General features: G+C 39.3%; 1 long non-coding RNA gene across 1 annotated transcript in view; it reads right to left on the reverse strand.

Moving 5' to 3' along the window:
* The window catches only part of LOC109319948, a 41,241-nt gene that overhangs the window by 14,841 nt on the left and 3,509 nt on the right, over positions 1-22,891 (reverse strand). The window contains exon 2 of the long non-coding RNA XR_002103681.1: positions 2,857-2,955. This is a non-coding gene — a long non-coding RNA (uncharacterized LOC109319948). The remainder of the gene's footprint in view (positions 1-2,856; positions 2,956-22,891) is intronic.

Genomic DNA, 22,891 nt, shown 5'->3' on the forward strand with positions numbered 1-22,891 from the left:
TCTAGCTACTATGAAACTATGAAACAAAACTTTTTCCATGAGAAAATGCTGATTCATCAAAATCTAAATTTTATGAGGTCTTAGATTTTTGGGCTGCATGGATACTATGACAATTCTCTTAGAGCTGTCAAATCTTTGTAATACTCTGGTTCTAGGGAAGACCTGTTCTGGACTGGGGATCTCTGGGCTTCCAGAGTCTGTGGTTCCAGGGGACCCCTGCTTTGGTGAACCTGGGATTTCTGTAGCAGAACAGGAAGTCTTAGGTCTAAGTACAGACAGTCAAAAAGCCCAAGGTTGAATCCATTCAGTCTTTGCAGGTTAGTTTAAGATGCAGAGAATAAACTGAGAAAGAACTGGACACACATTTACTTTTGATGCAAGAAATGCAGTCACATGCCTGCAGTGGCTCAGGCCAGAAGCTGGGGGTGGTGGGGTCTGTGCTAGAGTGCGGCTTTCTGGCATGTAGCCAGCATGGGCTGTGTACTTACTTCCTGTTCCTGCTGTTCCCAAGGTCTCTGGGATTTGCAGTCCACAATCACAGCAGTAGGACTCTTCAGGGTTGCTTGTCACTTCCTTTTCCTGCTTCCAGGTTCCTCTGGGATTTGTAGTCCACAGTAACAGCCAGCAGTAACTTTCAGTAAGTTTAGCAGGGCAGGGCAGGGCAACTCTGTACTTGGGAGGAGTGGGGTATGACAGGAGGCCAGCTCAGGGCCGGGTCTTAACATCAGCCTGCCCTCCTTTCTACGTGGAGCAGTCCACCCAGTCTCACTTGCCATGATTTGCTGTTTAATAAACTGATGTAAAGTGAAGGAGGCTGCCCATTTTAATGCCCTGATGGCAAGGGCTATATACAGCATTCTGTACAATCCCTACAACATGTCCCATGCCTTTCAGATGGTATTCTGAGTTGATATCTGTTCTGATGTCAGGGCAGACCAAATTCTGCCCCTTACTGGGCCTCTGACATTCTGCCCTTCTCAGGCCTCATACATACACAGGGTCTCTTCCGCTCTACCCCCTTTCATAGGGCCTCTTTCATACTGCCCCTCACTAGGCATCACATATCCTTCCCTACTCCACACAGCCCTTAGGGTACCTCTTGGGCCCTACTCTACACAGCCCTTCAGGCTTCTTCGCTCACACACTTTAGCTGGTAAGCATACAGCCCTACTCTTCATGGCTGCCAGCCTTCTGCCCCACACTGGGCTGAACTCAGTCACTGGCCCCTCTCTGGGTCACTCTCTGTCCCTTCCTTGGGGCTTTTCTCTCTGCTCCTTTGCTGGGGTCAGCAGGGTCTTATACCACCATGGCTCCTCATTTGGCTTTTCCTGAGCCCTCCTTTCTGCAGGCTACAGGCACTTAGCCCATGGAGCTCCCCACCCCCCCACTAGCTACTCTCTAAATTAAATTACCCACTGAATGGTGGGAGCTGGGGTTATAAGGTGCCCCTTTCCACCTTTAACTGGGAAGGCAACTGGCCTGGCATTTCTGGGGAAGTACCCCACCACAGGCAGTCCCACCAGGCCATCCTTCCCCAGCAGGATGCAGTTTTAGGTCTTACCCAGGACCGGGAGCCTCCTACCATTGCCATAGCTCCTGCCCTTACCTGCCTTTACCTCCAAGATGTTCCTGAGCTGCTGCTCAGCTGGGTGGTGTCTTTCTGGCTGCCAGCAGCAGAATTCTGGCTCAGCCCTGAGGGCCTGGATCTAAAATGCTCAGCTAACTCCTCCAATCCCAATCAGTGATCACCTCATTAGGGCTAGCCCACGCTTGCAGGCTGCCCTGCTACCTGCTTTCAAGCCTTAAAGTGGCAGGCACCAAAGGTGCTCTGCCACAGAGGGTTTAACCAGGGCATTTAACTGGTTTAACCCTGGCTCCAGACTCCGGCTGGGGTATGCCTGGTGGGGGACAGTTCCTGCCTCCCCACTCAACCCTTCTCTGCTGGAGCAGACAGCACAGCTCAGCACAGCCCAGGGCTGTAGAGCATTCTGGGTGACTCTGATATAACTTAAACCCAGAAGTGGTCTGGAACAGAAGTTTCATAAACTGGTTTAATCCAAATCACTTAAGTCTGATACTATATTCAACCAGGTTTATCTTAAACCAGTTTCAGATATTTTTTATATGTGCACTGAACTTCTGTTCTGTTAGAGGTTAAACCAGTTTCTGATGACTTAAACTGGTTTATGTGTAACTTCTTTCCCTAGCCTAGCCTAGAAGGTCTGAGTGTCTGTGGCTCATGTCTCAGTTCTGCAGCAGGAAACCTGGAAGTTGGGGTCCTTGCTGTGGAGATGAAAACCCAATCCTTTCAAATTATAAGAAGTAACAATAAAAGAACAAATACACTTAGGTAGTATTTAAATAAGGGATTGTCTAAATATAAAAGTTGTGGGGATGGGGGAGTCAGTTATTCCAGTAAAAAGGTGCTTATACTGGTACAGCTATTCCCATATGAGAATAAAATGTATCAGCATGGTATAAATATGAACATGTCTACTGTATAATATGTCAGTATAGCTATGAGTAGATAATCACATCCATGAAAATAGTGTCGGTACAATAACTGTGTGTAGACCCAGGCTTCAGTGACAACAGCTCATTGCTCATTTCTATGGTTAGAACATTAATAATGATAAAGTCCTGTGAAACTAATGTGAAACGTGAAAGTAATTCTGAAGGGCATCCATTTTAAAACTAATGATATTTTTCAATAGTATGACTAACTTCATTGCCTGTACTGTGTGCAGCAATGATGAGATCCACTTTGGCCCTGACTCATCAAACTACTCAAGCAGGCACTGACAGATGTCTTCAGTGGAACAACATGCAGAAAAATAAAATTAATCACATAATTACCTGTTTTGCTGGATCCAGGGCTTCTGTGAAAAGTGGACAATGAATCTGGAAACTTTCAGGAAACTTTATAAACATTTTAGCTAGTTTTTCCATGTTATTCTGAAATACACTATAAAAATCCAGTGTCATTATTTGCATTTTGCTGTTGGGAAGAATCAAGTATGGAAAAAGAACTGAATGTCCAATCATTATTTATACATGTTCATCATCTCCTCTTATTCGTTATTAAGGTAATTAATCTGATACTTTTTAATTATTCTTCATATGAAAAGTTTTCTATGCCTTTAATCATACCTGTAATCCTGCTTAAAATCCCCTTCAATTTTGTACTATGCTTTTGTGATGGTGTGATCAGTATTGTACATAGGTGTACTAATAATTCAGATAATGGTATTATATTTTTTCCCTGTATTATTCTTCATTCTGCTCCTTGTGTATTCTAATATCTTTGTTTATGAACACAGCTATATTTACACAAAGTTCTTTTTTGAGCTGTCCATAATGGTATCTGGAACCATTACCTGAAATTCATAAAGCTACAACTCTTTAAAGTATGTAAGTAATTCAGCATTTCCCCTCTGATAAGCAAGGGAGGTCTGTAACCTTGGAAATCATAGCTTATAGGGAAGGCGCTAGGTGGAAAGGCAGCGGAAAGAGGACAGCAGTAAAGGCATCTGTTGTTCTTTGATAGGACCCTAAAGGGTGTTGCTTTCCCCAACTGGCACAGACTGGCTTTTCTAAGCCAGGCTGCTGCTCATCACATATACTGCCTCTCTGTATGACCTGTGCTTCAGTAAGTGAAAGAAAATCCTCTGAGCTTTCTCCACTCCATGCGGAAAGTATATGGGATTGACTGTGACATCACACTGGTGAGTCACTTTATTGACTGCTATGGTATTCCTCCCAATTTACATTGCTGTAAGCAAGAGCAGAAAAGATCTCGTGTTTTGTGGTTTAATTCCATTTGCTTGGTCTATATTTTAATTTCATAACTAAAGGGAAAAAACAGATAAAGGTGAATGCATCCAGAATACTATAAAGCTGAAACTTTATACCGAATTAACCTTATTGCACCAGTGGCAGTTATTAGGATCTGTCTTCTGATGTGAATGATATAGTAAATTATATGCATTTCTGCAGCTGAGAAAAACTGCAGAATAGTCAAATAGCTATTTGATACTGCTCCTTCTCCTGTATCCAGAGTCACCTTTTTGGTCTGCTTTGTTAAAGACATTAGTACAGACCAAAGCAAGTTTAAATATAGAACATACAAGGTCTGAAGCAAACCCCACTCCAATCAATGAAAAGACTTCCATGGATTTTACTGGCCTTTAGATCAAGCCATTAATGCTTAAAGAATTTAGACCATAAAATTAACATTCAGCAAGAAGAGGAAATGGTGCTGATCCTGCATCTTTTTAAAGCAGAATGACCAGAGCCATCACTCTATATTCTGCAGACACAACAGTCTGTGGGTTTGCAACATCCCACTGGCAAATGTTACAGAGAATGAAAATAACAGTCTTGACAGTAAACACTGGACAGCATTTTTCAGAACTCACGCAGACAGAGTATTCTGGGAAATGAGAAGCATTGCTAACTGGAGTAAGAGAAACCATTATGGTAAACTATAAAACATTTTAAGCATTTACTTTTAAAGGAAAATGTAATATTTATAACATAAATATGTAGAATACATTGTCATGACATTGCATTGCACTGTTTCACTTGTATTTAGTGTTTAGAGCTGAAGTAATTAATACAACAGTAGGTTGAGGGTGGTCATGCAAGAATACAATCCTGCAGCCTCAAAGCTAGGCAATATTTGGCACTTGACAATTGTCTGCCTCCTCAGTCATGGTCAGACCCAATTTATTAAGGGTGAATTAAGTCAGTAGGGTTATACAGAGCACTGGCCAATCCATTAATCAGTGTAATGGGGTTTCTTTGAAGGGAGGACTGAATTTCAGGATTGATTTGACTACGCTATGATAACTTTGTGGTTTTCACTAGGATAAGTGATGCTTATTAAATCTGGGAAGAGACAGAGACATATTCTTCAGGAAATGTAGTGGCAATTACTACCTGGAAAGATGTGAGAGAGTGAGAAAAGTAGAAATGAGGCAATGATTCATGTGGATAATTACCACTTAATATATGACATGGATAAAATTTGCGGGGAAACAGCCTGGTGACCATTTGAATCCAGCTTTACTCTGGAATCTTGATTCTTGACAGCTTTTGTCTTAGGTACAAAGCAACTGGCACTTTAGGTGTTCAACTGTATATTGGGGAAGTGGAGAAAATAAGTCAGCTCCACTGGAGTGCAGTGTTGAGCCTGCTCAGAGTTGACAATACACTCTTTCTGGGCATTCTCTGGTGACATGGAGGGGTGGTCCCTATTAAAGCTGATGGGGTCAAGAGGAAAGATTTAGACAAAGCTTTGGAAATTAGGGACCATACATGTCTGAACAAAAAGGGAAGAAACTGTTAAGTATCTAGGAACCTGGATAGGTGTGGTGATCAGGAGACTGCCAAATTAATTGCTGGTACCTTCCTATGGTGGATGTTCAGAAAAAGTACTTGTTCCGTAGAGTATCTGTTCCATAATGTAATAAACTAGAATTGGAAATGGACTTCAGGGAACTTACCACCTAAAGGAACTGGAACACAGTGTTGGGGCCCTAATGTCTGGTACTCTTGGAGAAAACCCCTCTTTTCTAGTCCCTAAACCCTTGTAAGAAGGTAAGGCAGGTATGTCATAGAAAGAGACTGGGGATTGACTGGACAAGTTAGATGAGATGCAAATCATTAGAGAATAAATTTTAATCTGCATTATATGAGTTATTGCTGGATAACTCTCAGATAAGTCAAGCTAACAAAGCTAATACAACCTAATAAAATCACATTCCTTGCACCCTATCTTTCTTCCTGTCTGTCTGGAACAATTCTTCCTTCTTTCCTTATGTACACATCCTTGTGTGGTTATAATTGCAGGCACAGTTAAGGAAAATATAAAAACCTTAATTTTTCAATGAGTTTGATGCTAATACATTTTTGCCTGGGGTCATTGGCTTTTCAATTAGCTCCCTTCTGTATACTTTTCCTTTCTTCTTTTATTATGATTTCTCCCAGTTTGTTTTCCTGTTTGCTTGGGTTTTTCATTTTTTTAGAGTTTTTTTTTTATTAAGCTTTTGTCCCTTTTCTATTACTATAAAATGGACTATTCACTTTTCCACATCGTTGCCCTCTGCAATCAGGTACTTTTTTTTACTGATGTGGGGTGTACATTGATATTTCACATTTTTTGTCACTTTACTCCCACCCTGGTAAATGGGTTGTAAAGAGCTATCATTTTCATTTCATATTCCAGGAATGAATTGACAAAGACAACTTTTTTACAACCCAGATGCTTGGAAGTAGGGTGACATGAATAGCATTTTGCAACACATACATACCAAGGCAGTATTTTTCACTACAAGAAAACTCTTAAATGTTTATGAAGAAAGGTATTGTTTGATGCTTTCAAAGAGCAAGACTTAACTTGTTAAACCTACGTCTTGGGTGAATAAAGCTTTTCAAATTACAATTATATGTCTCAGAATGACTTTGCAATTGACTAACACTTGGAAAATGTGCAGTTTTCTACTAAATACACTGGTGACATATGACGAGGTGACTGGCTCTGTGGATGCAGGGAGACCAGTGGATGCGGTATATCTTGATTTTAGCAAGGCTTCTGATACGATCTCCCACAGTGTTCTCTCAGGCAAGCAAAGAAAGTATTGCCTGGATAAATGGATTGTAAGGTTGATAGAAAACTGGCTGAAGCATCGGGCTCAGAGAGTAGTAATCAATGGCTCGATGTCTAGCTGGCAGCCAGTGTCAAGTGGGGTGCCCCAGGAGTTGCTCTTGAGGCCAATTTTTTTAATGTCTTCATCAACGACTTGGAAGATGCCATAGAGTTCACTTTTAGCAAGTTTGCAGGTAAGTTTGCACCAAGCTGGGGGGAGTAGTATATATGTGGGAGGGCAGGGCTAGGATTCAGAGTGATTTAGACCAGTTGAAGGATTGGGCCAAAACAAATGCTATTCCACAAGGACAAGTGCAAAGTCCTACACTTAGGACAGAACAACCCCATGCACCAGGACAGGCTGTGGGCTGACTGGCTGGGAAGCAGCTCTGCAGAAAAGGACTTGGGGGTTACAGTAGACAAGAAGCTGAATATGAACCAGCAGTGTACCCTTGTTGCCCAGAAGGCTAATGGCAACCTGGACTGCATTGGTAGGCGTGTTAATTCCTTGTTTAATATCAACACTGTCTAGCACATAGTGTGCCTTAGCCTGATTCTACAATTCTATGACATAAGCCAAAGGGCCAGTTGCAGATCAGCCCATCACAAAATACTAAGGGCCTTGAATGCAATGTTTAAAAGGTTGTACATTTCTGAAATGCAGTCTTCTAAAAGGATTATAATGGGCTCACTGGTATTCTGACTTTCAAGTATGTTAAGTCAACTGAGAGAAATATGCCAGAGATATATTGTAGGCAATGCACAAACATGGCTACAGGCACACGGTGTTGATATTATAACGAGGAATTAAAAGGTTTGCCATTAATAGTAGTAATAAATATATTCTTGCTGAAAACATTTTCTCATTCAATAATATAACATTTGTAGAATATATTGCAAACATTTTTGGCTTTGGGAGGCAACATGACCTTGTCATTACTGTGTGTTCCTCACATTTATTCCATAGGAAAATCGTACTTCTCTTTTGGTTCAGTAGCAGTTACTTATGACTATATTTCTTTCTGACAAATAAAGCTGAAATGGTAGAAGAAACCTTTTACCTATGGGCACCTTATTCTTATTAATTTCTACTATTTTTTGTCAGCACCAGAAAATATATTGTCACAAATGTCACCAAAAATAAATTCATGTGGAAGGTATTTAATTTCACCCTGCCATATACTGCTGACTCCATGTGCGTCCTTCATCAATCAGCACAGGAGTCAAAATTTAAGAATTATAAAGTAGTAGAAAACCAGCCTGATTTCTGAGGTTATATCTATATAGATATATAGATAGATGTCTGATTATTTAGATATATATCTGAATCTCCTTCTCTTTCTCTCTCTCTCTCTATATATAGAGCTAGATCTAGATATCTATATATGTATTTTGATACTGAGTATACAGGCAAAATAAAAAATCACTGTATATATAGAGAGAGATATAGATCTCTACATATCTATATCTCTATCTGTATATCTATATACACTGCTGAATTCACATCTATACTCAGCATCAAAATGATGGATCTGTATTAAATTCCAGTATGCTCCACAAGTATTGCCAAAGCTACTTTATACAGCACAAAGTAAATTATACATGGATTGTTCAGCCCATCACCTGGATTTTTCCTTTCGAGTGATTGGCCAATTTCAGTGAAATGCAGCCTGGAGTGAGGGGGTATAACTCCTACAGATTTCTTTTTGAGCCAAATTCAGCTATGACATAAATGAAGGTGAAAGTTATGTTCCAGTTTAGTTGTAAAGCTTCCATGCAAGGTAATGCATGCAAGGAAAAATAAGGCAGGCAAGGGGAAAGCTCAGCAATAGCCAAATTAAAGTTGTAAAATTGTAATACACTTAAAAGGCATTGCTTATTTTATCTAGAATGTTTATTAAATATCAAAAGGACTCACTTGTTAGCCTGCTACCTGCACTACCTGTGTTACATTAAAAACCCCCAAAACTATAGTTTGCATGAGGAAGGCAGCCACTTTCATGCTACTAGCTGCTTCCCTATTAGGTGGGTGAATAATGGTTGAGTATTAATGAGACCAAGGGAGAAGGCAGCAACAAGAATTCTAACTTGATTTCTCTGTGGTTCTCCTTTTGTTTGCTAGGTTCCACCCAGGGTCCCAGAATGACTCCTGTCACTTCAGAATAATGGTAAAAAATGTCACTTAGCGGGAATGTATTAATTTCAACATTCACATAGGAAAGGTAGATATTTCATAGCTTTCACTACTCCATAAAGAGAGAGTTTCACATAAAAGACCTAATTAAATAAGCAGTATCAATAGTGTATATGATGTTAATCTAAGCATGGAAATCAGGTCTCCATAGATAACTGCATAGAGGGTAGGTTGTCAAAGAATATATCATATAAAATTAAATGAAAATAAGAAACATCCCTTTTTAGGCACTGAGTAAGAATCATGCAAAATGGAGTCTAGAAGGACAAACTACTGAAACAAACTTAAAACAATGAAAACACATATGGCAAAAATCAGGATGCTGACTAGCGGGAGAGCGAGCCGACTTTGCCCTCTGGAATTTCTTAGGTATTAATGTTGCATAAAACTTTGCTGCAACTCCTTCCATATGAATAAAATTTAAACTTGAAACCTAATAGGATATTTATACATGTAGCCATAGCTGGGCTTTTCATGCAGTCATCAGCTTTCATATCTGTAATATATAGAAACCTTCCATTGGAAAAGAAAGCTTGATCGCATTTTCAGATTAGTATGTTGTATTACTTGTGTTGATATGTGAACTTAAATGTTGCATTCGAGAACTGGCTGACAACCAAGAAGAGGCCCCATTGGACTTTAAAAACTCCACAGAGTGCTGTAGAATTCAGCCACAACCTTGTGTTGTCATCCATTTGGACCTAATTAGATGCAGCAGTATCAAAGCCTTTAACAGGTTTCCTGATTATTTTAAAGCTTACAATAGTGGTTTTTGAGTCTCTCTCTCTCCACATTTCAAAAGCATCCTGTTAACTAATTCTGCACTTCACTAGATAGAAATAAAAATGCAAGATGGACTGGGCTCCTAGGGCCACATCTTAAGGTGTCATTGATCTGCCTGAGAGCTGCTGTAACTTCCATGTAGCCTCACAGAAATAAAGGGTAGCTGGGCTTCAGTGTGGTAGTTTGACATTACATTGATGCCCCCTACCAGTTAGCTCCCTATGTCCTTCTGTAATGAAAGTAGGATGGGGGCCTTTGTGTGGGCTCTAATTACCAGGGGATTTCCATTCTACCTTGTGCATAAAAATCTAAAACAAAATATTGATGTTTTCTTATCTTTCTGTTTCGGGGGAAGAGTGTAAAGGTTGGAGAAAGGGTATTGTGGTATTACCACATAAAGTTATTTTAAAAAGCACATTACTAGAGGCCAGGAAAGTATACGCAAGACAGAAAGAAAGGATATTTTAGTTGACTAGTTGAAAGGACGCTCCTAAAAGAAAAACATTATCAAAGATACCTCACTGACACAGACAGCCTTCCTGTCTCTTAAAATGCAAGTATTTCTTGATAGGGTTACCTCAAAATTTAAAAATGAGATATAGATTATGTTTCTTTCAAGGACAGGTCCAGAGAGTATGAGATGCCTTTATAACGGTGACGTAAAAGATTTTTCTTTAGAACAAGTGGCAACAGTTCATGTTTTTAGTGTTAGGTACCCTCGACTCAATTTCCAGCAGCTTCCCACGCCAACATGCTTTATGCATACCTGCCAACTGGTAGGGTCTGAGAAACCCAGCAAAAAACTTTGTCTGATTAAAAATATGTACATTCATGTAAAACGTGATTATATTCTGGCCTTCATTTTTGTAGGCAGTGCATTCTTTGCTCTTAGGTTTTAAACAACAGTGGGTAATTTCTTTATAAAACAGACGTACCAAACATGAAAGAGAGCTATGTCTAAGTTGACTGAGTTTATTTTTTGGGGGTCATTGATAGTATAGCAGTTCTGTTAGCAAAGTGGTGATGCTTGATGGAAAGGATGAAGGGAGCAATTTATCAGTTGCTAAATAAAATTTTCCACCTATCTAAAATGTCTATTTTTAAAAGCATGTTTTTTAAAAACACTTAAAAACATGAGAGCTACAAATTCTCATGAGAAATAAAAATCTTTTCTTTATAGTAAAGGAAAGATTTGAAAAACAGCTATGTAGTGCTTTTGAGGGAAGAAGAGAAATGGTTAAGACAATACAAGAACAGAGCCCAAATGTGGCCAATACATGCATCAGTACAACATCCTGCCACTCTCTGAAGCTTCTTTCTTGATATCCAACATCATTCTTAAAAAAACGTCCTCAGTTGTTAGGTTGCAAAGAAAACCTAACCAAACTGAAGTGTTAACTGAGGCAGAGAAGTGTCCAGATCTACATTCAAAAGGTTTGCCAGGGTAACTAAAGCAGCAAATCCTCTTAGTATAGGCTTATACTGCTCTGAAATGCTTTTGCCAATGTATCTTATACCATTTTGCTAGCAAAGTGAGATCTAGTGGTAAAAACCACTTTTAGGTTGGTATAACTATATCTTCAGGAAGGGTTTTTCTGGTGTAAAATGTTGCAAAAATTAACATATTCAACAAATATTATTGGCAAAAAGTCTAGTTTGAAGTTTGTTGGCTTGAGTCTTCAGTGAGCCTGAAACACTGGCTCCAAGAACTGCCCTATTTAGCTCACTAAGGAGTTAACTGAGATACCTGATGATGAAAGTTTGAACATCAACATTTTTAGATATTTTTTCCTCTTGTAATGAAAGAGAGGGGAGGTCATATAGTCTGAATGAATCTCATTTTGATACCAGTAATGGGTGGTCCTTGGGAGATCCTACATCTTATATTCAATTCCCAACCAAGAAGACCTGATGCCTGATAGGCCCATGGTGAAGCTTGGGGACATATTCAAGAATTACATAACCTATTGTGCATAGTCTTATTTGGCAACATGCTGAAGGTGAAGCTAGGAAGACTGCCACCACTTTCTTCCCAGTTTGACCCTACATTGTGTAAGGGTTTTCATAATCTAATTGTGGCAGCTACAATTTTTTGATAAAGTTAAGCATATGAGATTTACACGTGTTAAAAGCTCTTCCTCTTCCAGATTCAGTCCTTCTGATTTTTTCAGAAAAATATCCAGGATTTCTCCTTGATATGAAAGGTTTTGAGTCCCCTTTTCTTCCTGGGAATGTACCCAGTTCTCATTTTCAAGGATGTGCATGCACATTGAAGTATGTTCAGTGTTACTACACATGTGCAAATGTCTTTTGTAGGACTGAAATAACTGAAAAATGGAGAAATGTTTAAATTTCTAAACAAGATTCTATTTCCAGTTTGAAACTAAAATCTTTCAGAAAAAAATATACAAAAAGTATGAGAAATGAAAAATATGTGAAAATCAAACAAAAACAATGCTTTCAAATTCATAGTAATTTCCATGCACTTTTAGTTTCATTTACTGACCAGCTTTGCTAATAATAAAGGAATTGCCTTAGAGGTCATTAAAACTGAATGAACTATCTACATCAGACTTTCCAAACCAACTCATTGTTATTAACATACCCACTGGGCAAATATTTTTTTAAACCTGTCAATAGTTTCAATTCTCGAATCTCTTTTGATAGTGTATGTATCCTGTAATTATCATATGAACCTTAGGTGCATTTATTTTGGACCTTACACTGCCACAGATAACTTTTTTTAAAGCAACAAGGTTTCTTCATCCCAGTGAGCACATCTACACATGCCATTAATGCACAGAAATAAACTGTGAAGATTATTACTCTACAGTTTATTGCTCCCAGGGAGCTCCCAGGCATGCAGTTTACATGTGTGCCTGGACTGCAGTACACTGAGCTGGGTTGCAGCAGCTCCGGTTGGCAGGGGGTTCAGCTTGCCAGCTTGGGACTGCTCTGACTGTGCTCAGTTGCTCTGGAGGGACTGGCTAGGGCATGAGGGTGTGCTGGTGTAGATTTCATAAATGTTTAGGGTCGAAAGGGACCTTAGTAGATCACTGAGTCCAACCCCCTGACCTGGGTAGGAAAGAGTGCTGGGGTCAGGTGACCCCAGCCAGGTGCTTGTCCAGTCTCCTCTGAAAGACCTCCAGGGTAGGGGAGAGCACCACCTCCCTTGGAAGCCCATTCCATATTCTGGTAACCCTCACCTTAAAGAAGTTCTTCCCAATGTCTAATCTAAATCTGCTCTCTGTCGGTTTGTGGCCGTTGTTTCTAGTAACTCCAAGGCGTGCCCTGGTAAACACAGCATCTCCTATTCCTTGCTGTCCCCCCGATGAATTTGTAGAAGGGCACTAGCTCCCCTCTCAGCCTTCTCTTGCAGAGGCTGAAGAGATGTAGGTCCCTCAGTCTCTCCTTGTAGGGCCTTACCTACAGGCCCCTAACCACCTGAATAGCCCTCCTTTGGAACCTTTCAAGGTTTTCCACATCCCTCTTGAAGCGAGGTGCCTAAAATTGAATGCAGTATTCCAGCTGCAGCCTTATCAATGCTGCATAGAGGGGAAATATCACCTCCTTGGACCTGTTTGTGATGCACCTGCTAATGCATGATAGACTGCGGTTAGCTTTACTGATCTATTAGTTACGTTGACAACTCATGTTCATATTGGAGTTGCCTATGACTCCAAGATCCTTTTCTGCTGCTGTGCTGCTTAGGAAGTCATCTTACAGTCTGTATGTGTGTTGGTAATTCTTTCTTCCTAGGTGCAGTATTTTGCACTTATCTTTGTTAACCTGCATCCTATTCTGTTCTGCCCATTTTACCAACCTGTCCATATCCACCTGAATCCATTCCCTGTCACTAGTGTGCTTATTTTGCCCCATAATTTGGTGTCACCTGCAAATTTGGCTGGCAGGCAGCCCCCACACTGAAGCACCCATATGCCCCAGCCAGCCGAGTTGGTGTCTACATGTGCACTGCTGCACATGAAAAAACTCTGTAGCAGGAGTAGTATTTGTATTTACAAATATTACCCTGCCTCAGACTTCATTAGTTTTGTGTGTCCTAATAGAGGCACATGTAGATGACAAAATATTTTCTGTGTAGTTAGTCAACTTGTAGCAAAACCCCCAGTTTTTCTTTTTTTTCCTTTTAAAATGCATTCCTCCCCTTCACCAACCATTCCTGACTTTGTCTCTCCCTCTCTATTCCCTATAGATAAGTATAAGTAAGCTAAGATATAGGATAAGTTTTAACATTTTATTTTAGGTAGTAAGTTTTATTTTTCTCTCTCCTCTTTGCAAATAAGAGCCCTGCTATTTTGATATAGATATTCACTGTTTTATAAGCGATAATTATTATGTTTGTATTGATTTTTTACTGCTTTTATATTGTGTGATTACTGGTTTAGGCCTATATATGTAAGTTAGCATAAGTCATGTCAAGTTTCCATCTTGTAATGTCAAGCCTCCATCGTATCCCCATGCCTGGTTGTATAACCTATGACTCATACTACCCCTCCTATGTAACTTGGATTTTGAATGAATGGGGATGAATGAGGGTGCTTGAGAGACAATGGCAGTAGGTCTAAAAATAGTTCCTTCTGAATGACCGAACTATCGACACTAATACCTGGACCAATGACCCAGCCATTGGAACCACCACTCGCTCTCAAGAAACAAAAGATGAGGCAACTCACCATTGTGCTAAGGCTAGACATCTCAGTAGAAACATCTGGAACCCTCTGGAACAGGGCTGACCTTGCTTGGACAGGCCTTCCCATAGGAGATCATAGGTAGTCTACCCCATAAAAAGGCTTAGTGAAGACTGACTCCTTGGGAACGCCATTTCCATCTGGACCAGACCAGCTTCATGTCACACTGCCTATCCACCCCATTGGCCCTGCTGGAAACCCCCCTCTGGACCACACTGAGCTGAAGGAGACCCCAACTGGCCATCGAGGACCCACTTTCAGCCTGGGATAGGTAGGTATCACCTGCATGTTTCCCACTCCAATCTGGACTCTATCTCTCTCCTCCCAGACTTCAGCCCCTGCACCAAGTCTCTTTAACTCATGCTGCCATTGTGTGTGTGTGTGTGTGTGTGTGTGTGTGTGTGTGTGTGTGTGTGTGTGTGTGTGTGTGTGCATGCGTGCGCACACAAGGGAACTAATAAAATATCATGTCACCATCTCCCCTGTTCAATAAAACCACTATCATTTGTAACCCCAAGTTGGGTTGTGTTTTACTGAGCCCTGGTCCTTTCCCTACCTTAAATTCCAGTTTCTGTCTCTCCCTCTCAGCTCTCATCCCTGTTTCCACCAGTTTTGCCTCCTCTATGTCCCTTTTCTGCAGACTCTCAGCCCTGTTGCTTTCTGCAGGCTCTCAGCTTCACTTTCACCACTTTTTGCCTCTTGCCACCTCTTCCCAATCCCTATCTCTCTGCCTTCTCTTTCACTCTGTCTTCTCCAGCCTCCACCCCACTCGCAGCTCCACTCCCAGTTTTCCTCTCCCCACATACCTCTTGGCTCCCCTGTAGCATCCTTGCTCCGGTTCCAGCCTCTGGGCTTCTCCCTGGCATTGCTCCTTTGCTTTGCTGACTTTCTGCTTTCAATTGACACCAATTAACCTTAAGTAACCCCAACTTCCCTCCAGCCTGCTGGTTCTAATCCTGGCACTGGCAACTTTTATCTCAGTCTCCACCAGCAGTAACCTAAAGTAACCCCAAGCCTCAGGTCCTCAGCCCAGCTCTCTCTAGTCTACCAGTTCTAATCCTGGTCCCAGAAACTTTCACCCCCTGCACTTTCACTCTCTCTCTTACCTTAACCATCCCCCATGTATCCCAAGTACACCAAGCACATACATACACATCACAACACTGAAGTTAGGAACTCACCTGTGTAGGTGAGTGGTATGTATGTGAACTGATTGTATGTTACTGTGTGCATGATATATGAATTAGTGATCCATGTATGTGTATTGGGTGTACAGGTATTGGTAATTGATTCTGGTCTAATTTCTCTTGGTCTGTATAGTGTGTGTAGGTGCTTGAACTGGTGATAGGTATGCATTTGCCTAGGCTGATAATTTTGGATGTGTTTGTGCCTGAATTGGTAGTGTGTGTGTGCATGCCTGGTGGGGGTGTGTGCACCTAAAGTGTGTGTATGTGTCTAGTGTGTGTGTATGCACCTAATTGATTTTTGAGTGTGTGCCTGTGCAGTTGTACACCATGCCCTTCTGTCTAACAGCGCAATATTGAGATCCTGAGAGTTGGCCTGAACCCACAGGGCAACAAACTGAGCAGTAAACATTTTGTGTAGATGCACTCACTAAGGCCATTTACATGTACCCCAAATATGTTTCATGTTAGAAAGTATGTGATCTGACCAGGGTTAATCTTAGAAGCCTTAATATGTTCTCGATCATGATGCATTTTCCTGTAATGCGCAGATACTATCTAGATAGTGTCTATATCACATATTAAATATGAATGAATAAGTTATCATTAAGTGTTTTATGAGCATGTTCAGAGGCCTTTATCAGACTTGATATCCCCTGGTTATAGGTGCTGTACAAATGTGTTCTTAGGCATTTTCCCATCTGAAGCTAGTTATAGAAGTGGGACCACAAAGCTGTCAGAATTTGTTCTCATAATTTTCAGTTACTAATCTTGCAGCTCACTTATGAATCAGATATGGCATGTCTCTCGGGCGGTGTGTAGTTCACTAAATATGAGTATGCAATGAATAATAATCTGTAAATTGTACTCAGAGAACATCTCCTCTTTGGAGGTCTTCCATTGCTTCTTAGATAGGATATTTTTATTCAATTAATTAGAACAGTGTAGATTATTGTTAATTATTAATGGTGTACATTTGTCATAAATACTGGCTTGGGATGACTATTCAGATTAGATTGCATATGTCAGGGGCATAATCTTTATCTAATAAACAATGAATCCTCTCATTATTATGAGCAGTATAGACAAACATTCTGTTGTGGTGCTATCATACTTTGCTGTTTCTAATAGAGAGGCAATTTTTCTTTCCCATGTATTCCTGTAAATGAAGAAAGAATGGCATCAAAGTAAATAATTTTATGGCTGATTTCCCTGAAAAACTTCTCTGGAATCTGATGGCTTGAAAATAATAAAAAAAATTGAGAGAGATTGAATAGGATAAGTAATAAGAACCATGGTGAGCAGACAACCTGAAGATAAATCTACCGCAGTACATAAAGCTTCAGCTGAACTTGTTGAAACAGACCTCCCTTAAAGCACTGGATCCCAGAGTGCAATTTGCAATGATGCCAGCTTGGTAGAAATTGCTTTTCTATAAAGCACTCTACAGTGTTTGCTTGATTAATTATTAACAACAATGGGGTAACAATCCATAACTATATATATGTATGTATGTATGTATATTTATACATACATACATACATACACACACACACACACATATATATTTGTTTATGTATATAGACAGAAACCACAGCTGTTATTTACGATCATACCATAATCACCCAGATAGCTGAAGCCTTCAGGAGTATGAGTGCCATTTGCAAATGCTATTTTCCTTTGTTTTTTTGTATGTCACTGTTGTCTACTACTGTTCATACCACTGTCATCAGCTCAAGATAAGCCTGGTTCCACATCATGATGCCAGACACCTTTGAGCTGTTGAAGGTTCAGAATTCCAAATCTAGCTCTTAATGCTACAAATAAACATGTGACCTACAGAATAGATCTTCTCGTACCCTGGGAGTGGATACTCCAACTGAAGGATGTTCCTGAGAGGATGCCCTGCTGAATCAGAAAATGGCTTGGGGTGAATTTCTAGCCCCAGTCAATAGGAGCTTAACTTTAACTACAGTGGGATCAGGACTTCGCTCCTACAGAGCTATAAGTTAATTCCTACTCAGGGTTCAGAGCAGTAAGGGGAGATTCTTTTACCCATGAGATAATTTGTTACAGCTGTGTCTTTTTAGGTTTAGCTCCATAAAAACAGACTGGCTGCACTCATGATAGAGTTGCATAGATCAGATAAGTTAAAAGAGGAAATGGGAGACTAGACTTCTTTGGCTTATGTTGTCTTTGTGAGTTTATTAATTGTAATAGTGCATGAAGGAAAAACAGCTAGAGATTTTAGCTAAGTGAGTGTCAGTCTGAGTTAACTAAGACCTCCTGCACAGCAGCCAGAGGAGGATGACTTGTCTTCAAATCTGGGTTTTCTGTGAACTATTTCATCATTGCTTCCTGTTGCTCCAGAACTTTAAATCCATATACCCCCTGCCTCTCTCCAGCTGAGTTTTCTAACCACTAGGACATAGCATCATGCTACCTGTTTACGCTCTGCCTATTCCTAGACATCAACAAGAAAGCAATCCACTGGAGAAATTTCTAAAGAACAAATTAAAGATGTGAAGGGAATCTTATGCAGTCCTGCTTAACCATGAGACCTGGCTGTGAGGCAGAAGTTGCAAGACAAAATAGGAGGGAAGCTGGATTTTTTTTACTATTTGCAGTGTGGTGGTGCTCAAAGGCTCACACTTATTGAATAAACAATTGCACATACAGGTGACAAAGAGATGGTCTGGGAAACATCAAAAGAATTGCATTTGGGGAAAAAAGCTACAGGAACTGTTATCATTGCAAATTAAGCTTTTATTTTATAATTAAACTTTTCTTGCTTTTTATTTAGTTATTATTTTTATTGGTTTATTTTTCTTTTCACAATTTTTCTAATCCATACCTCTCCTCAGGGGGGTTTACTGCTTTAAGAGGTGATCGTATTGGTAGGAATCAGAGTGACAATATGGAATGCTGGAATAAACGGTATGCAAAATGGAATATCATACAGCAAGCTGTGAGCAGAGATGCAGAAGTTTCATTTCCTTAGTGAAAAGCAATGTCTTCTCTGTTGAAAATTGATTTCCCTTACAGCCAAAGCTAAAAAAGGGCATCAGGGGGAAAAAAAAAAAAAAGAATCCTTCTTTAGTCAAGTAAATTTTGCTACTTTTGCTTTACGTGAGAAGTTTGGGAATTTCATTCTTTTAGAAAATGCTATTAAGTTAGGGAATGTATTTTTAAAAGTGCAGAGGAGGCAAAACCAAGAAAAGATAAAAAAAATGTAGGACTCAGACTCAACCCAACCCATTAGATATGGCTCAGCAACATGCAGTGTATTAATTCAACAGCACAGAGTTGTTAAACCTGATTAAAGAACAGGCTGACAGATTAACTTCAACCATCTTAACATTGCAGATGAAAGGAAAGTCCTCCATTGCAATCCTTAGATAGAGAAGAGTAGTTAGGACTATTCTGGATTTAATTTTCCAACATTTACTCTAGGAATAAATAGATTTTAGGGTATAAATAAGAAGAATCCAGCTTTACACTTTATAACCTGTAAAATCTCTTGCTCTAAATATAGATTTACTCTATCTGCAGTCTACTAAGGGGCAAATAAAAACATTAATTTAAATATATAAATGGTACACGACCAATTTCAAACCATTTAAAAATATTTTCCTTCTTTTTACCTAATTTATAGCTTGTAAAGAGAGCTTTATTTTTCTACATAAGGAGATTAGACATTTCTGTTTTCAAAAGGTTTTCATTTTATTTCTTTACTATAGATACAAAGTAAGATACGTTTTTGGTAGAATGAAATAAGGAAATTATTCTGTCATGAAATAATATATATGTTTAATATTTTAAGCATATTTTTACAAGTGGATTTTTTCCTACTTTAGTAAAAATGTTTTCTATTGCTGGGCTGTTTAATTTGTAATGTTGGATGTGAGTCAGTTGGGATGAAATGCTGTCTGCAGTCAAGCAGTTGGGATAGATGCCCTCATTTCATTTGATTTTATGGGCTTTTGCCTCTCACATTGCTGGCTGCTGGCATACACAAATTAAAATGCTTCCTTGGACAGTGATGGTAGCAAAAGAAAACAGCTTTATCTGATTTTTTTAAACTGGATATAAAGGAATGAGAATGCTTCAGGAATAATTTAAGGCGGGCTCCCAGAAAATCGCCATACCACTGGAAAAGACTCAGGAGATGGTGGGGCCACTTTTCTAGGGTGAGTCACTCATTACAGAGGTAATATCAGTTGACAGAGGACTGGATCAGTTAAATCAAACCCTGACAAAGTTTATTGACAGTGCATGCAGAGTGGTGTTAAGCAAGTAATTTATAGCAAATAATTTACTCTACACATTTTGCCTCTTTCTCCATTTAGGGCATACTCATGATAATGACCGTGACTTCGTTGAATACATTTGTTATTGACTTAATAGCTGAGCTTCATTGGACAAAAATAAAAGGGGGGGATGGGGGTGGAGGGGGTTATGCTCAGTGGATAGACCACAAATAATGTTAGTTTGTTACTGGTTACACAAGTCACATTACATTTTTCTGTTCCCTGTTTGAACTTTGCTTTTATAACAAGGAAGAGGGGTTGAAGAGAATAGCGAAGTTTTGAATCTCTGAAGATGAAAAATCTATTTTGGGATTATACCACCTAAATAGGATAACATATTAATGCATTTTCCCCTTTAGAGTCTTTTGGACTTTTACAACACTTCTAACTTCCGACTAAAAACAGTCTAGGTTTGATTTGTTTTTGAGTTTTAGATAATGATTCATAGTGTTTATTTTGTCCCATCCATATAAACTTTATTCATTTTAGATACAATTTTAGATATATTTCTCATGTATATTCAGTGGGACTATTACATTTTACATTTTCCTCAGTTCCTTGCAATTATTGTTGTGTATGTTTTGGGTATCAGTGCAGTTATTCTGAATGACAGCAACATCCTAAGGGGAGTCAGCCTAACTGTCATTAAAGCCAATTCTCCCTTTCCTTTTCTTGATAATTCCTAAGTAGATTTACACCCAGTGTTGCCTTAGAAATGGTCAGCAAAGTACTTCATTATGATGATTATTTTTTATTTCTACTCTTTCCCTGTCACTGCAGTCAAGCTACAAGTCTTTGCACAAGACAGTATATTCTGAGCTGAATTAAAAAGATGCTTGCATATCTCCAAGGAAGCAGACATCTCAACCTGCACAAAGGAAGTTATTCCAGACTTAGCTCAGAGATTCTATTCATAGCCTTATGTGGGCTCTAATTTACAGTTCTTTGCATGGGAAACAGAGGTCAAGTCTTAGATTCCATAGTCACAGGACTTATTAACCATTTTACTGTAGTCTAATCACACATTGCTTACAGGCTGGCTTTGGGAACTGCTATTATCCAGCCGTGTCATCCTACTGCAGCCAGAAGCACTGGAGTTTTGCTATCTACCCAGGCCAGTATGTTAAGGAGGAAAGCGAGCCACCTATGCTTACAACAATCTGTTCTCTACAGTATTTGCCCTTTGCTCCATCATTCAGCTCATGTCTCCTTCAACAAGTATGTGTCTGGCATATTAAAGGCATATTATAACCTATATTTTAAATCTGCAAAATTACAAAAAAACAGCACTCATCTTTAAACTATGTTACAAAGATGCAAAAATTAAGTTCATGGTGACAATAATGGAAGAAGCAATATAAAATGATGTGGGGATTACCTATTATATATTGCTTTGTTCCTCCTTAAAGAAAGTCTCAGTAAATTATGTAGGGATTAAACCCTGTGATTCCATTGCAAATTAATAGCTTTTTAAGCAATTATTTTAATAATTTATTGACTCTGAGATTTTTAATTTTTCTCATTTCCTGAACCATGCTATAGAATACCACAACAGGGATATAATTTTCCATTAAATTTTATCTTCTGGTTCAAAAATCTAGAAATTTAAAATCTAGAGGAACATAATACAACACTTCTTGTTTAACGTTTGCTATTACTAATCATGCCGGTCAAATGTACCATCTTGGAAGTTTTACAGCTGTTTCTAAAATCAGTATCCAGTGTAATAAGACTAGTTTTGGACATGAGTGAGGCAAATTTTGATCTAAAATCAGTAAAGTACATGACAGTTGATGTCTTTTTGAATTATGGAGGAAACCATTGACTCTGTGGGATTTTATCTATAATAGTATAGTTTCATAGTATCATAGTGCTTAGGGTTGGAAGGGACCTAGACAATCATCAGGTCGTACCCTCTGCCCTGGGCAGGAATGGGTGCCATGGTCATATCACCCCAGCCAAATATCTGTTCAGCCTCCTCTTGAAGACCCCCAAGGTAGGAGAGAGCACCACCTCACTTGGGAGCCCATTCCAGAGCCTGGCAGCCCTCACTTTTCATTATATTATGCTTTTTGTTTCAGCCATGAACAGGAACTTTTGTTTTAAACATCAGTTATAGCCTAACTTTTCTTGTGCTTTGAGATTTTTATGCAGTAGAATTACTAGTCAACATGAGAATGGTCTAAAGTGAAATACATAGTAAGTAGTCTAGCTTTCTATTCTGCTCAACTTCAGAATAAATAATGAGTTGCTAATCTGTGTGTGGTCAGTCTCGCATTCCTGTTGTTAATAATCATACTTGCAGCACTAAACAATTACTGTACCTAGTAATATATCAACTCGCCAAGTGAACGTGAGCTGGTGAAGCCGCTGACAATTTTATCTAAAGTGCCCTCCCCCACAAATTCAGTGGAGCCTAACACTTCAAAATAAAGGTTAGCAGTTTAAACATTGCCAGTCATCTTTGGTTGGTTTCCAGTCTGAGTTCCATTTATCAGGGCTAGCTGCTGAAATGATCTCTGTATTTTCAAACTCTCTCTAATTTGTTTCACTGCAGTCAGTAAAAAGGAGACAATCATGTCTCTCTCTTCTCTTTGTTTTCCATTTCTTGCCCTCTCCAAACCCTATGTTCAGTAGCTACGGTTCACAATATCAGAACAGACAGAAAACTATTTAATTATTATCGTTTATGTCTTGTCAGTTGTTATAATCAGCATTTGTAATATACTCACACTTTAATATGTACCTTTAAGCTAGTGTAGCTCCACTAGTGTAGCTTAATGGAGCACTTTTTTCAAATGAATAAGGTTGGTGTCCTCTAACCAAACCACAAGGATATGTCACTGTCAAAAGATTTACACAATATGTTTTGCCTGTCTACTCATAGGCAGATCTAGGAAGTGGGGATTGGACACCTTTTAGCACAGTGTGCTTCTAGCTCAGAGGCTTTGTAAAACAGTTTAAAAATGAAAGTTAATGCATGTTTTGAGTTGATGAGAAAACAGGTAAGAATATAGAGATAATCAAGATAATAATAATATAGAGCTGGTATAAAGCTGGTC

The sequence above is a fragment of the Crocodylus porosus genome, unplaced genomic scaffold, assembly GCF_001723895.1.
Source record: "Crocodylus porosus isolate Cpor-Errol unplaced genomic scaffold, CroPor_comp1, whole genome shotgun sequence".
In the NCBI taxonomy this organism is placed as follows: domain Eukaryota; kingdom Metazoa; phylum Chordata; order Crocodylia; family Crocodylidae; genus Crocodylus; species Crocodylus porosus.